The sequence below is a fragment of the Lathyrus oleraceus genome, chromosome 5, assembly GCF_024323335.1.
Source record: "Lathyrus oleraceus cultivar Zhongwan6 chromosome 5, CAAS_Psat_ZW6_1.0, whole genome shotgun sequence".
Classification (NCBI taxonomy): Eukaryota; Viridiplantae; Streptophyta; class Magnoliopsida; order Fabales; family Fabaceae; genus Lathyrus; species Lathyrus oleraceus.
This window is the reverse complement of record NC_066583.1, coordinates 489,863,608-489,880,691: the sequence shown is the minus strand read 5'-3', so window position 1 is coordinate 489,880,691 and position 17,084 is coordinate 489,863,608.

Sequence of the window (17,084 nt, the reverse complement as noted above, 5' to 3'; positions counted from 1 at the left end):
TGACTAACTTTTCTTTTAACTCATGGAATGCTTTTAGACATAACTCATCAAAAAGAAATTGCGTACCTTTGTTGAACAAATTATTCAAGGGCTTTGCTATCTTTGAGACGTCCTTGATGAATCTTCGATAGAATCCGGCATGTCCAAGAAAGCTTCTTACTCCTTTGATGTTTGTAGGAGGTGGTAGTTTTTCAATGACTTCCACCTTTGCTCTCTCAACTTCCAGCCCTTTGGAAGAAATTTTGTGACCAAGAACAACACCTTCGGTGACCATAAAATTACATTTCTCCCAATTGAGCACTAAATTTGTTTCCACACATTTTTCCAAAACCACATCAAGATTTTTCAAGCATAAGTCAAAGGACGACCCATAAACGGAAAAATCATCCATAAACACCTTAATGCACTCTTCGATCAAATCCGAGAATATTGCTTGCATACATCGTTGAAATGTTGCCGGTGCATTACATAATCCAAAAGGCATTCTTCGGTAAGCAAAAATGCCGAAAGGACATGTAAAATCCATTTTCTCATGATCCACCGGATTGACCGAAATTTGGTTGTACCCCGAATAACCATTTAAGAAACAATAGAAATTCTTGCCGGCCAACCTTTCCAACATTTGGTCCATGAAAGGTAGCAGGAAGTGATCTTTCCTTGTAGCTTGATTTAGCCTCATATAGTCAATGCACATCCTCCATCCGGTTACCGTTCTAGTTGGAATCAACTCATTTTTATCATTTAACAACCGTCATACCACCCTTCTTTGGGACTACTTGCACCGGACTCACCCATTCACTATCGGAGATAGGATAAATCATTCCGGCCTCCAATAGTTTGACAACTTCTTTTCTCACCACTTCCTTCATTGATGGATTTAAGCGCCTTTGAGGTTGTGCAACGGGCTTGTAACTTTATTCCATCATGATCTTATGCATGCAATAAGCCGGACTAATACCCTTTAAATTGGATAATACCCACCCTATTGCACCTTCATTCTTTTTCAGCACTTGTATCAACTTATGCTCCTCTTTTGTGGACAAGGCATTGCTAATGATCACCGGTTTAGTAAAATCATCACCAAGGAACACATATTTCAAGTGTGGAGGTAGCATCTTTAACTCTAACTTTGGCTCTTCCACTTTCTTTTTCACATCCAAGTCCTCATTCTTCTCCTCATGATAAGCAATCTCTCCGCAAGACTCCAATTCATCCAAAAATGCTTCAATTTCTTTTTCTTCATTTTCGGTTAAAACATTGTAAGCTCCTATAAGAGATCTCTCTAACGGATTAGAAAGATGAACTTGATTTGCAACCTCCATGATTTCCTCCTCGGTGGCATCGATTCGGAAAGAGTCATGCTTGTCATTAGGGTGCTTCATAGCTTCAAAAAGATTAAAAGTTACCTTTTCATCTTGCACTCTTACTTTCATGAGTCCATCATCAATGTCGATCATCATTCGGGCTGTTTTCATAAATGGCCTTCCAAGAATTAGAGGAACATCACAATCCTCATCCATGTCCACTACCACAAAATCTACCGGAAACAAGAATTTGTCCACCTTTACTAGCATATCTTGAGCAATTCCATATGATGAAGTGGTAGACTTATCGGCTAGTTGCAAAGTCATCCTCGTAGATTTCATCTCAACATTCCCCAATCTTTTAACAATGGATAAGGGAATTAAATTGATGCTAGATCCCAAATCGACCAAACCATTGCCAATGTAAGTGCCTCCGATGGTCACCGGTAAAACGACTCGGGCCGGATCAGATTCCTTCCTTGGGAGAGTTTTTTGGATTATGGCGCTACAACGTGCATCAAGCAAGATTGTCTCGTCTTCCACATATCTCTTATTCTTTGTGAGAATATCCTTCATGAGCTTCGCATACTTTGGCATTTGCTCTAATGCTTCGGAAAATGGAATATTTATTTGAAGTTGCTTAAATATATCCATAAACCGTGTATAGTGTCTAGCATTCTCCTTCTTTGATGGTGCGTGCGGGTAAGGTAGATGTTAAACTGGGATAGCACTCACTCCTTTATCTCCTTTTTTCTTCTTTCTTGCCTTTGATTTTTTCTTCTCACCTGCTTCACCCTCCTGTTCAGCTGAACCATTCTGACCCTGTTCTTTTCGCGGTGCCAAAAGGGGTCGCAGCGCGAACTGAGCAGTTTTTTCCTCTTTTTTCTTTTCATATTCCACCACCACTTCGTTCTCTTCATTTTCAGTTACGACATTCATATCATCCTCTACTGCAACCTCCCCACTTCTTCCATTCGTCACCTCTTTATCGCTTCTAGTAACAATTGCTTTACAATGCTCTTTCGGATTGGTTTGAATGTTGGAGGAGAAAGAAGAACCCGCTTGTTGTTCCGACAATTGCTTCGCAAGTTGGCCTACTTGATTCTCCAAATTTTTGATAGCTGCCTCATTTCTCTTTTGGTTTGCCATGGAGGCTTGCATGAATTGTGTGAGAGTATCTTCTATCTTTGAACTTCCGCCTTGCGATTGTTGGACTTGAGAATTTGGACTTTGATATGGACTTTGTTGTTGAAAATTTTGGTTGTTGAGTCTTGATTGTTGATAGCCTTGGTTGTTCCTTTGATATGAGTTGTTGTGATGTGGAGGTTGCCTTTGATAACCTTAATTTTGATTGTTCATATAACTCACTTCTTCCAATGGAGGGCAATAACCGGTGGGATGATCTCCTTGACATAGTTCACAACATGCCACTTGATGTCTAGCTTGAGATCCTTGAATTTCCTTCATTTGTTGTGGAAGTTTGGACATTTGTTGAGTGAGTAACTCCACTTGTTGAGAAAGTAACTTGTTTTGGGCAAGAATAGCATCATTGGTATTTAATTCAAGAACTCCCAATTTCCTTTGTGAAGGACTAGGATCATGTTGACTTTGACGATCATTAAGTGCCATCCGGTCAATAATGACTTTCGCCTCTTCCGCGTTCTTTGACATAAGAGAGCCACCCGCAGTAGCATCCAAAAGTGTCTTGTGATTCGGTTGGATCCCATTTAGAAAAATGTGGATTTGAGTGAGTTCATCAAAATCACGGCCTTTGCATTTTCTCAACATGGACTTGAATCTTTCCCAAGCCTCGTTTAGAGACTTGTTGCTCCCTTGATTGAATACCTCAATAGCCGTTTTGGCTTCCATGAGTCGGGATTGAGGAAAATATATTTCTAGAAACTTTTCTTCTAATAAATTCCAATCCTTCATCACTCTTGGTGATTGATCAAGATACCACTCTTTTGCCTTCCCCACTAAGGAATGTGGGAACATTCTCTTGAATAATGCTTCTTCACTCGCTTCCTCTATTCCTGTAGAACCCGCAATCTCATAGAATTTGGTGAGATGGGTATACGGATCTTCATGGTCCATTCCGGTGAATGCATTTGCATAAAGGAGTTGGAGGATTCCGGTTTTCATCTCCGTGTTCCTTCCACCACGAGCAAATTGGGAATTCCGCCTTGGACTATTGGCGAACATTTCGGTAGGAACTTCACCCGCCATGTTTCGTTCAAAAGTTTCTACACCCACTTCTTCAATTTGAACAAGTGAAGAAGTAGATGCTTCTTCTCCCCCTTTCCTCTCTTAAGCTAGTTTCCCTCTTCTTCGTGTTTTGTTATTGAGCTTTCGAAGTGTTCTTTCAATTTCGGGATCGAATTGAAGTTGCTCCTCGGTAGCCTTTCCTCGCATGCACTAGAATCTAAAAAACTAACAAACCAAGTGAAACACAAGAGTGATAGTAGTAAAATAAAAAAAAACTTAGAACAATGAATTATTGCAATGCTTAAAATATCGAACACCAATCCCCGACAACAGCGCCAATTTGTTGAAAAGTATATTTCCGGCAAATATTTTTATATCGTATCCACAGAGATTGGTTGATATTACCGCCATTCTATAATCTCAATTGTTGTAAGTTTGAAAAGTAACCAAGTTGTTTTTGAGTGAATTGTTATCTCTTAATTAAAATGACACTAAGACAATGAAATTAGTTTTAAATCAAATATAAAAGGCTTGCCAAGATTGGAGTTCACTATCCCAATTTCTTATGTTTCCCTAGTGACAACTATATGGACTCAAAATTATTGATAATATTCAAGTATCCTCTCAATGACATTTATTTCTAAATGAGATTGTGATAATCACTATATTAATCTTTAGACGATTTCTCCATCTAACTACTAATATAACAATCTTTAATGTTTGATACAAAAGAAAAGTAGTGTATGAATCTATTTCTACAATTTATTCACTACTTGAAAGCATACTTTAAGTCAAGATTTGAATAACCTTTCTCAACAATAACTCAAATCTGAATATTTAAAATAGGGTGAAAGTATCAATCCATACATCAATAATCAATTGTCACATACAAGAGTTAATAGGAATACATAATCAATAAGGGATAGCTAATACCTTCAATCTTGCCAAAGTGGGGTTTAGCTCCTCATCACCATATTTGACAGCAAAAAATGGAATGTCTTCCAAAATGGATTCTAGAGTGCTATTACAAAACTTGTGATAATTTCTCTTTTTCTCCCAATGTGTGATTTTAAAGTTCATGTTTCTCTAATGATCTCATTTTGGTCTAATGCAGAAAAGTGATCTCAAAAGGTTCTAAAAATGTCACACTTAAGTTGGGCTCAAAACATAACAAGTGGCCCAAACTAATTACAAAGGCTTGCTGACTTCGCAGGGTTCGCGACACCAACATGGGTCGCGGCGCGACTGAAGGAAATGCAGCTTCTTTGCCTTGCAAGCTTTCTCAACACTTTTTCTTCCAAACTTTATTCTTCAAGTGTGCTTCCAAAGTTCCCATCAAGCTCCTTCCAAATTTTGCTCATGCAATCCAATGCTCTCTTGTTCACAATTTCTACAAAACTAACAAATAATTGAAATATCTACTCAAAACATAATTAAAATAAACTTAATTGCATATTTACTAAATTGTGAGAATAAAAGTGTGTAAATTCGATAAGAAAATGGTAAAATGGACCAATAATAATATATGAAAAGTAGTGATAATTAGTCCCTAACAACTCTCCCCAACTTATCATTTTGTTTGTCCCTAAACAAAAGTTTTTCACGAAAGTAACCAAAGTAATGAAACAAGAGTATGAAACAAGGATTAACCAAAGACACTCAAATGGTTTAAAAGTGTACAGCCCTTTCACAATCCACTTACCTCAATGCTAGACAAAACATGAACAAGAACAATGGTTGGATGCAAATGACATACCAAGAAATTCAAAGCAATACATGTCAAAATTGAATCAAACTTATACACACATCATAGTAATGATGAATAATCATGAGGGTTTTCTTTCACTCATTCGAACAAATAAATCAACATCAACTCGAATCATGTGGTCATCAAAGCAAACACTAAATCATGTGAAAAAATAAAAAATCAAGAGGTCTTTCAAAGGTTGTAATGTGGCTTGGGTTACAAAGAAAGGGTATGATTAAGGGAATTCAAACAAAAATGCCTATCCCAAGGGAGCATTCCCATAAATTCAAATTCAACAACAAATTCTATTTTTGATCCCAATTTTTCTTCTTTTCTTATTTTTCAACAACAACACAACCATGAGCTCTCTTTTTGTTTTTCTTTTTACTATCTCCATAATTTCAAAGGTGACTTATTGTTCTTTGTCGCATTACGCGAAAAACCGGCGGGAAAACAGAACAACAGAGCCGCCACCGTGCGTTATTTATCCCAAAAGAGGGAAAGGAAACGCTCAGAGTAAACCTGGAAAAGACATGGTCTCGCGACCAAAGAGAATGGGATCGGGAGTCGGTTATGCGAAGGGAAGGTATTAGCACCCCTACGCATCCGTCGTACTCGACGGGATCCACGCACAATAGGAAGGAAAATGGTTGCTAAAACACTGCTCAAATAAACACACACACTGGCTGAAAGAGACACAAGAAAACAAACAAGACTGACTCGGCAGGACATCGCGTCCTGGGCCTACTTAGTCTATCAAGCATAGACATCAGAGTCAAAGTAGTTCGGACTGGGGAAACGACACATGCTCGCTAGGATGTCGCATCCTATGCATACGTATCTCCTTTGGACGAAGGAGAATCAGAGCATTCGTAGCTCGGCTAACACGCACACAAACAAACACAGGCAAAGGCAAACGTGGAGCCTGACTGCCAATCACTGGACTTACATCAGCATCCGAACCAAAACACACACAAGAAGGCAAACGTGGAGCCTGAATGCCAATCACTGGACTTACATCAGCATCCGAACCAAAACACATGCACACTGGAACCCGAATGCCACTCGATGGAATTACATCAGCTTCCGAGCACACAATAAGACACAGGAAGAAGAAGGGTCTCGATTGCAACTAGGGCAAGAGAAAGGGACGGTCTCAATCGCAACGAGGGCGAGAGAAAAGAATTAGTGTTAGTTGTTAGTCAAACTCGACAAGACATCGCATCTCGTGCCTACGTATCTCATCTGGACATGAGAATCAGAGTTGCCGTAGTTCGGCTAAACTATTCCTGTTGGTTTGTGTTTTTTAGGTGGACAACGTCACTACGCAATCTACCGGATGCTCGACCATTGGAGACTTACTCACCTGTAGTAGAAGGAGTTGACGTATCCTTACGAGGGGATAATGTTTGTTTGTGTTTTAGGAAAGCTCAAGCAAGAAAGGAAGTCCTATACGAAGGAACCGTGCTACCTTAATTGACATGCAAACGAGACTACGCGGAGTCTAGCAAACCTAGGGGATACAATCACACCACACAAACATATACAGCATGAAATAAACACACCAACAAGGGGCTCAAACATCAGGGCTAGGCTTTAGTCGAGGGGTCATATCAACCTCAACAAACAAGCCTCTGTATCGGGGTAAGGTTAGCTCTTAACCTTGCCATTGAGGGGCTAAGGTGAAGCTGATGAAAGGTGAAGTGAGGATCAGACCTCACAGCTCTTATCCCTAACCAGGGAGAGCTTCTGACAAATGAGCATGGGTCCAGAATGGGGGGACCCTTCTATACTCAGAGACTCTGACACAATGTGCACTGCACAAGATCTTGGGCTTGGATCTCAATGCTACAACCATGTAATGGGAGCAAGGAGAAGACTCAACTGAATAGTGGGGGATAGATTGCTTATCCCTAACTTCCACCAATTGCCTTATTTAAAGGACTTTCACCTGCTTGGCACGAAAAATAAACAACCACAATCATTGCCTCTTAAGGAGGACTTCAGACAGTTTGCCCGGTCAAATAACAGACCGGGTCTCCAGACTACATGAGGTTAGGAAGTTATACCTCAATGCAAGTTGCTTAAGCAAAGCAAAGCAAAAGTTCACAAGGAACTGAGCAACTAAAAGTACCTGGAAACAATCAAACACAGTTAGTACTCAGACAGACAAAGATAAACAGCAAGTATTAATCACCCAGACTATACAAACTAATGCACAACAAAGCAAGCTCAAAGCTCAATCCCAAACTTCACAACCTACAAAACAAAGTTATATTAGTGTACAAACATCAAACAACATCATTTCAATCAACTTGGATCATTCTCCATGAGCATGGTGCTATTCATCCTGAAAAATCAAGCAAATATTAGCAACAAGACCACTAGGCCAAGCCTAGGGTCCAAAGGCAAGAAAAATTCCTAAACAGCAAGGTATCTCTAACCAAACTCAAATTAATGTCAAACAAAAGCTAACACAATTAATCCTATGTCCATATCATTCATTATATTCATTCCATGCACAAAACAATTCAAACTAGTTCAAATGAAGCACCAAACATCCAAACAGAACTATTGCATTCAATTCCATATCAAAACAATTCTAAAAATTCTCAAATAATTTACACCTAAACAGGGGATATTCCAGATCTAGCATGTCAAATTTTAGCCTAATTGGACCAAGGGAACTATGTCATTGAAAATCAACAAAAACAGACACAATTATATGCTCCAAATCACAACATCAACACATGCAGCCACTTCAAAAATTCATAAATCCATGAAGACAATAAAGAAATGCATAGGACCAAAACAGGGATGTTCCATCATGTGTCTATTACAAGCATACCAAGTTTCATGATCATTCAATACCATATGAGCATTTCACATTAAATCTACCAACCTATGTCACATGAACTTGCAATTTTGACCAACAGAGATGAAAAATAGCAATCAATTTGAAAATGCCACATAAAATTCCACAAAAATTCACATAGCATCCTGACATGTTAATGAAACATTATGCAAAATTTCACATTATTCCAACAAGTATAGGCCACTCAAAAAAATCCAGCAAGTTGACATAATGAGGTGTGACACACATTGTCACACCTAAGTTCAAAAATTCACATCTCAATGACCAGGTATCAAAAAATTCATGAAATTTACATGTAAATAAACATCAACCAGTCCACAATCATCACAAAAATTTTCAGACATTTATTTGTAAGCATGAGAATTTCACATTGAATTTGGCACAAGGTATCAAAAATGAGTACATGTTAAAGATCCCTAAGTCAAACATTATTCCTACCATGCACAACTTTGACCAATAGGTCAAACAAATTCTACAGTCAATGAGAAAGTCAAAGAAAAAATCCACACATTTTTCTGATTTTTTTATGATTTTTTATGAATTTTTTAACATGTTAATGATTTTTTTAAGAATTATTTGAATTAATTAAATGTACAGTGGCACTATCGTAATTAGTTACAGGCGGGGGCGGTAAACACCGTATTTGAAAATTCAAACGGAATTTCAGATCAAATGCTGCTTTGTTCATCGTTTTCGCCCAGATTTTCCAGAAAAAGCAAGAACATGAAGATCCATGAATCTCAACCAAAATGAACAAATGGATAGCCGTTGGACTCGTCTAAACATGTAGATCTCAAATATCAACTTAATCTAACCTAAATGTTGCTATATCACGCGAATCGATCAACTTAGGGTTTTGGTTCGAAACTTCAAATCCAGATTTCATGCGCTACAGTTATCTATTTCTAAAACTAATCATATCACTGAACTCTACGTGGAATGAACTTTAAAACGCACATAAGCTTCAAACAAATCATGAGATTCGAAAAATTGCAAAACCTGGAACGGTAGTGTCGTGTTGATGTTCTTGACGCGTTTTGGCTTCAAACAGATACGAAACAAGCTTCAAGAAGTTGAATTCCAGGCTCAGGTTCAATTGATTCCACTCCTAGCGCGCGAAAACTCAACTTGCCATTGATGGAGCTCGTGTGTGCAGTCACGATTCAAGGCCTTTTCCAATCCAAACTCCACAAACAGTTGAAGATGATGATGAAAGGAGTTCAAATCAAAAAGAAACTCGAAGATTGATCAACAATTGATGAAGTTTGATGAAGTTGAAGGTTTTGTGTTCTTGAGGAAATTGAGAGAATTGGAGAGTTTTCAGATCTGGTTTTTGGTGAAATGATTTTCTGTTATGATTAGAATGTGATTAGGTTTATATATGAGTGCTTAATCACCACTTAACCATGCTAATTAACCAAATTGAATGATTAGTGAAATGGTTAATTTTCAAGTAAGGGACAAAATGGTACTTTCACACATAAGCCAATGCCAGCTCATTGACAGCTCACACACTCTCAAAATGACATGTGTGAGCTGTTGCAACTTGTTTCACTCTCGTTGGATGCATATTTCTCATTTTTACTATGTGGTTGCATTTTGTCCATTTTTGCAATTTCATTTTTCAAGCCAATTTCCAAACCATGAAGCCTAGCCATGTAATGATGATTCCAACAAGTTTCAAATACCATTTGTGAGGTGTAGCAAAAATCCCCACTCAAAAATTCCAATTATTTCACAAGTTGGACAATTTTGCCCCTGGTTCGTTTAACTGTCCAGTTGAAATTTGACTTTTTGCACTGGCCACTTTTGAAGAAATCCAATTATGCACCATGAAAGTACATGTCAAATGGAGTTTGTGCATATAAAGAACTTGCAATTTGGACAAACCATGTGGAGATTATGGCCTCCTGATTATGGGTCATTTCTGAAATTCACTGAGCCCTAATTTTCCAACCATGCATTGGATTTTCAAGTTCTTGGACTTTTTGGAAAGGTGAGGTCAAGCTCTTCAACTTTCATGTTGGACAAAATTCCATTTGAAGCTTGTATGATGAAGTTATTTTGAGGGGAAAAAGTTTCCATTTTGGGCAGCTGAAATTACAGGTCACCTGCTATTTTTGGAAACTTTCTGTCTGACCTCCAAATCTTCCTTGGTCTTTGGTATGTCAAATGAGACTTATATGGACATGAATGAGGCCTTTCAAACCATTTCACACCTTCCAATCCATAAAATCAGGCACAGTTGACCACAGTTGACTTTCTAGGGTTTCTGGTTGACTGAACAATGACTGGTGATTTCTGAGCATCCAACCTTTGGCCAAACCACTTCAAAATGATCCTTGGACCATATGAGCTTGATAAATCAACCCTAGGGCCTTGTCCCAATAAAAATGGCACTCACTTGCTTGATTGACTGATTCTCCTGATCAGTCTGACCCAATCCATCAATTGAGCTTGCTCTTGGGCAAATGGACAATGCAATGTTATGCAGTGGACATTGTTAATGCTATGACCTAATATGAAATGAATGTAAACAATGGTAGGGTGCAAATTTGAGGTGCTACATTCTTGTTTCTTTTCACAATTTCACCTTTTCTAAAACACCATTTTTTCAAGTTTTTTTTATCAACTCTTCTAAGTTACTCTCCCCAACTTTAGACTTCAAGAAAAAATTTATGCAATAATGCTCCATACTTAGACATAGGCAAAAGACAAAAATTGCAAACAAAATCGGTTGAAGGTTCAATTGAAATGAAAGAAATTAGGATTCATTTATTCACAATATTTTTAATGGAATTTGCACTTATCAATCAAATGAATCCTAATACAAGCTCAAAGGGGTTAAACTAAGGATCACTCCTCACAAGGTTAGTTGATTCAAAACTTTTTTGGCCAAGTGGTTTTTCTCAATAACAAACAATGCCTCTATCACTTTCATAATTTTCACAAAAATAGACTAATGCATGATTTAGCATGATAAGAATGAATTGAAATAATATTCGGTCTCCCGCATTTAGTGCACAATGGAAGGCTACCTCACAATTGGTTAAGTTCTACTTTAATTCAAAATTGACATGTATCTCAAGGAATTTATGATAGGAAATTTACAACACACCATCAAACTATTCATGTTAAGTCTAGAAAGCGTTAAAGTGTACCTCGAAATGCCGACAACCAATTCTTATCATCACCACTCAAAGTGTCCTACGCTTCCTTCCTTGCAAGCATCACTTGGTTCCTTTAAGCTTAACTCAAGAACGAGAACAATTAAACAAAAAAGTGGGGCATACCAAAGTTCATAGAAACACACAATTAAACTTCACAATAAAAATACATGCAATTAACAAAACAAAAGTTCACGGTGAAACGAGAGCCACCAAAAGTACAAAAAAAAATAGGAAACAAAAACTAACAAATAAAAAATCTAATACTACCCAAACCAAGGTCTTCAATCCTCCTCATCAACACCACCGCCCATGGACCCAATGACATCTTCCATGTCTTCATCATGACCCGCACCACTAGCTTGACCACTACCTCCTGCACCCCCCATGAATGATGGCCTGCCCTCAGGCCAATTAGAATAAGATACGTACTTCGCCTGAGTCAGAAAAGTGCGGGCTTCGGGTGCTAAGAATGTGTTCTGGAACTGCTGCTGCATGGCATCAAATAAGAATGATTGAGACCTCCTAGAAGCCTCAAAGTTTTCACAGTAGTAAGTGACAAACGCCATCTGATCAAAAACTGGTGCACCGCGGGCGCGAGGCCTAAATGAAGAAGTGTCTGCTCCCTCAGCTCTATCCATCTGACTTTGGCAGAACCTGTTCAAAAATACATCATTAATCACACTGGTTATAGAAAGGTGCACCTCATCCGGAATAAGCACATTTGCCCTTCGGCAAAGCCCCATAATCAGCCCCGGATACATGAGCACACCGACTTTCCCTCCGAACTTTGTCCCGCTAGTTGCCACTTTTCTCATCTCCCATGCGATGATAGACACCACATCCACTGATTTCCCAATCATAATGTAATACAAAATGCAGTCGACATCGAGTGGAATTGTGGTACTATGGCTCCGCGGCCGAATGTTGTTCAACAAAAGAACCAAATAAGCACGGGCTTCCAAATTAAGGTTTTCCCTCTTCCAAGATTTTTCAAATCCTTGATCATTCAAGTCATACGTCCTTCCCTCGAGGAAAAGGTGAACACTAACAGCAGCAAGATCCCAATCATTTGCGGTCTCTTTAGCACGGTATTCACACCGCATGTTACCCTCCAATGTGAGAGGATGACCCAAATAAGTATTGATTGCATCCCTATTGAAAGCAATGATCTTCCCCCTCACCCTAGTTTGATAGTGGTATGCTACACCTCCTTCCAATTGAAGAGCATTGGCGTAAAATTCACGCACAATGTCATAATTGATTTCTGCTTCCGGCTCACAAATTTTTCCCCACTTTCTCTTTTCAAAATTTGCAGGTTTGTCAGGTCCACTAGGACTAACGACTCTAGAGTTGTTGCAGATTTTGTCAGGTCCAATATTTTTTGCAGGTTTGGAATCCCCCGAGCTATCATAAGTGACCAAGGCACTCATTTCTGTAACCGTACCATGGAAGCTTTGCTCTGGAAGTATGGAGTTATGCACAGAGTATCTACCGCATATCACCCACAAACTAATGGGCAAGCTGAGATCTCAAACAGGGAGATCAAACAGGTCTTAGAGAAAATGGTGCAACCAAACAGGAAGAACTGGAGCCGTCATCTAGAAGACCCACTTTGGGCTCAAAGAACCGCTTTTAAGACACCAATAGGGATGTCCCCCTATCGACTTGTTTTTGGTAAGGCATGCCACCTTCCTGTAGAGATAGAACACCGTGCTTATTGGGCGGTAAAAATTTGTGATTTGGAGATGCAATAAACAGGTATTGAAAGAAAACTCCAATTACAACAACTTGAAGAACTTAGGTGTTGAAAAGTATATTTCCGGAAAATATTTTTATATCGTATCCACAGAGATTGTTTGATATTACCGCCGTTCTATAATCTCAATTGTTGTAAGTTTGAAAAGTAACCAAGTTGTTTTTGAGTGAATTGTTATCTCTTAATTAAAATGACACTAAGACAATGAAATTAGTTTTAAATCAAATATAAAAGGCTTGCCAAGATTGGAGTTCACTATCCCAATTTCTTATGTTTCCCTAGTGACAACTATATGGACTCAAAATTATTGATAATATTCAAGTATCCTCTCAATGACATTTATTTCTAAATGAGATTGTGATAATCACTATATTAATCTTTAGACGATTTCTCCATCTAACTACTAATATAACAATCTTAAATGTTTGATACAAAGGAAAAGTAGTGTATAAATCTATTTCTACAATTTATTCACTACTTGAAAGCATACTTTAAGTCAAGATTTGAATAACCTTTCTCAACAATAACTCAAATCTGAATATTTAAAATAGGGTGAAAGTATCAATCCATACATCAATAATCAATTGTCACATACAAGAGTTAATAGGAATACATAATCAATAAGGGATAGCTAATACCTCCAATCTTGCCAAAGTGGGGTTTAGCTTCTCATCACCATATTTGACAGCAAAAAATGGAATGTCTTCCAAAATGGATTCTAGAGTGCTATTACAAAACTTGTGATAATTTCTCTTTTTCTCCCAATGTGTGGTTTTAAAGTTCATGTTTCTCTAATGATCTCATTTTGGTCTAATGCAGAAAAGTGATCTCAAAAGGTTCTAAAAATGTCACACTTAAGTTGGGCTCAAAACATAACAAGTGGCCCAAACTAATTACAAAGGCTTGCTGACTTCGCAGGGTTCGCGGCGCCAACATGGGTCGCGGCGCAAACTGAAGGAAATGCAGCTTCTTTGCCTTGCAAGCTTTCTCAACACTTTTTCTTCCAAACTTTATTCTTCAAGTTTGCTTCCAAAATGTCCATCAAGCTCCTTCCAAAATTTGCTCATGCAATCCAATACTCTCTTGTTCACAATTTCTACAAAACTAACAAATAATTGAAATATCTACTCAAAACATAATTAAAATAAACTTAATTGCATATTTACTAAATTGTGAGAATAAAAGTGTGTAAATTCGATAAGAAAATGGTAAAAGGGACCAATAATAATATATGAAAAGTAGTGATAATTGGTCCTTAGCATTAGGCTAGAGGCTTATGAGAGCTCTATGATTTATAAAGAGAAAACTAAGCACTTCCATGATAAGATGATTTCTAGGAAGGAATTCTCTGTGGGCCAACAGGTTTTACTATTTAACTCCTGCCTTAAGCTTATGGTTGGGAAAATTCGATCCAAGTGGATTGGCCCTTTTGTTGTTACTAATATTTTCCCTCATGGTGCAGTAGAAATAAAAAGTGGAGGTACTAATAAAACCTTTAAGGTCAATGGGCAGCGCCTGAAGATATTCTATGAAAGTGCGGTGCCTGAAGATGCACTCTTAGAAGAGCTTTCCTTGGAAAAGCCCACCTACCCTGCAACTTGACCAGGGAGCACTCTTTTCCTTTCCTCTCACTCTTATTTAATAGTTGTGTCCTTTCATTGAGGACAGTGCATATTTAAAGTGTGGGGGAGGGAACCATTTATTTGTTTGTTTTCTTTGTTTTGTTTTCAGTTTTTCTCTGTTTTTGGTTCAAATTTAAAATAAAAAAAATTGCATGTTTTTTCCCTTGGTTTTTGAGTTACAAATATGAATATTTTTCTTAGTTCTCTTAACTAAAGTCTTGTGGTGTGATGTGAAAAATTTGTTGTGCATTTTTAGTATGATAGGTATGACTAAATTCTAAATTGTATATCTTTAGCAGTAGATCATTAACCCTGGTGAGCTTTGAGCCTTATATGGATAACATACAAAAATCCATTTCTTTCTTTCTTGTGGGATTTACTCATGTTTGTTAGTCTCTAGAACTTGAATTGACTCTTGTTGATGTTGTTGTTTACTTGTGCACACTGATGTCATAAAGGCAGTTTTGTTTTTTGTTTTTTAGGCAGTTAGCCAAAAAGCCAACCCTGAAATAATATAATCACGTGTTTGAAACCCCATTGAGCCTATTATCCTTTTTTTTGTTTAAAACTCATTACAAGCCGAGAAGTGAAAAACAATGTTATCACCCTATTCAAAGGGTTGAAAGAGTCTTGTTTTGAATTGTGTGGAGTTGAATAATTATGTTTGTAATGTTTCAGAAGTTGGCAGAAAAAGAAAAAAAATAGAAAAGAAAAAAAATGAATGAAAAAATAGAAGGATAAGAGGAAGAAAAATTAAAGGATAAGAGGAAGAAAAAAAAGGAATTATGTTTGTAATATTTCAATACATGTCAATACATACTCCTTCAAAAAAAAGAGGAAGGAAAAGAGAAAACAATTGCTATAGAGTTGTTCAAGTGAATGAAATATTTTGTAAATTCAACTCCTACAGTTTCTTTCAAGTCTCTTTTATCTCTTTGAATTTTAGCCTAGTACCCCTTAGGATTTATCTCACCCTTACCTTGGCCACGTTACAACCAAATAAAAGTCATTTTGATCTTTGTGTGCATGTATTTCAACTGTGGATGTTAGAGCCTTTTCAAGCTTATGGTAGTACTAATTTTCATGTTGTACTTTGAGTGTAAACAGTTAATCTAAACACTTGAGAGTTGAGTGAATTATATCCTATGAGGATCTTACTGCTGTTGATGTATTTTTTGGTAATCTGTTTTTCTATCTGCTTTGAATATCACAAAAAGTTGCTTACTAACACCATATTCTTAAAGCTTAGACTTAGAATTATGCTTATACCTTGTATCTTGAAAACTTTTGGAAGTGCATGTGCTGTTTTCTTTCCTTTTGTTTTAAAATTGTAATTTTGCTCGGAGTGCAAAAGTTCAAGTGTGGGGGGAATTTAATCAGTGTATTTTGATGTACATTCTTCTATAATTGTAATCAGGCATTTATCTAGTTTATTTTTCTTATTTTACTATTTTATTATGTTTTTAGATTTAAGTTCATGTTTGCCTTTAATCTATTTTCGTTTTCTATTTTCAGTTTTAGCGGTTATTTGATACATGTCCACTGTTCGGATCATAACTTGAGCTACGGAATGTCGTTTTGCAAGTTCTGACATGCGTTGGAAAGCTAAGAGAAAGATCTACAACTTTTATGTTTAAGTCAAAAGCTGATTCAGAGTGAAGACGTCTTAAGTAATTCATTGAAGTTTCGTACTTTAGGAAATATTTTCTTTTGGGCCATTTGTTGGGCCGAATTTTGGTTTTCCGGCCCAGTTTGAATTATAAGTGAAACTCTTATTCTATTTAAAAGGGGAAACCGTGGTACTGTAGCAAACACATATTATTCATAATAATTTTTTGCTTTCGTGCGATCATGAAGAGGAACTAATCTCCTAGAGTCAATTTGTTGTAACCGAATTTTCAAGGCTTTGAGGTTTTTATTCTATCAATTTAATTTCGTTCTCTTTCAAATCTATTCTATGAAATTTCATTTGCTTAATCTGTATTTTATGGAATGGTTTTGATTAAATTCGTATGATTGCATTCTTAACTATTAATCGCCGTTTTCGTCGCTTTGTCATTAAATTGCGTTTGTAAATTGTGTTTGCTTAATTCACGATTGTATTTATCTGTTTGCTTAATTCAGAATATAGGAATATAAATCTGTCATATATCTATTGCGCTTGTCAATCGAAATTGAACTCAATAGAGATCGAAGCCGCTTAGGGAATTGGTAGGTAAAAAACCAATGATTAGCCAGAAACCGAAAATAGTAGATTGACTTATTTTATAATCGCTTATTTTAATCACTTATTTTTGCTTTGTTTTCTAAATCTAATAATAAACATAAACCCCCTTAAACCGATTTCATTAGGTTAAGAATAATACAAGAATCCTTGTGATACGATACTCGAGTTGTCGCTTCCG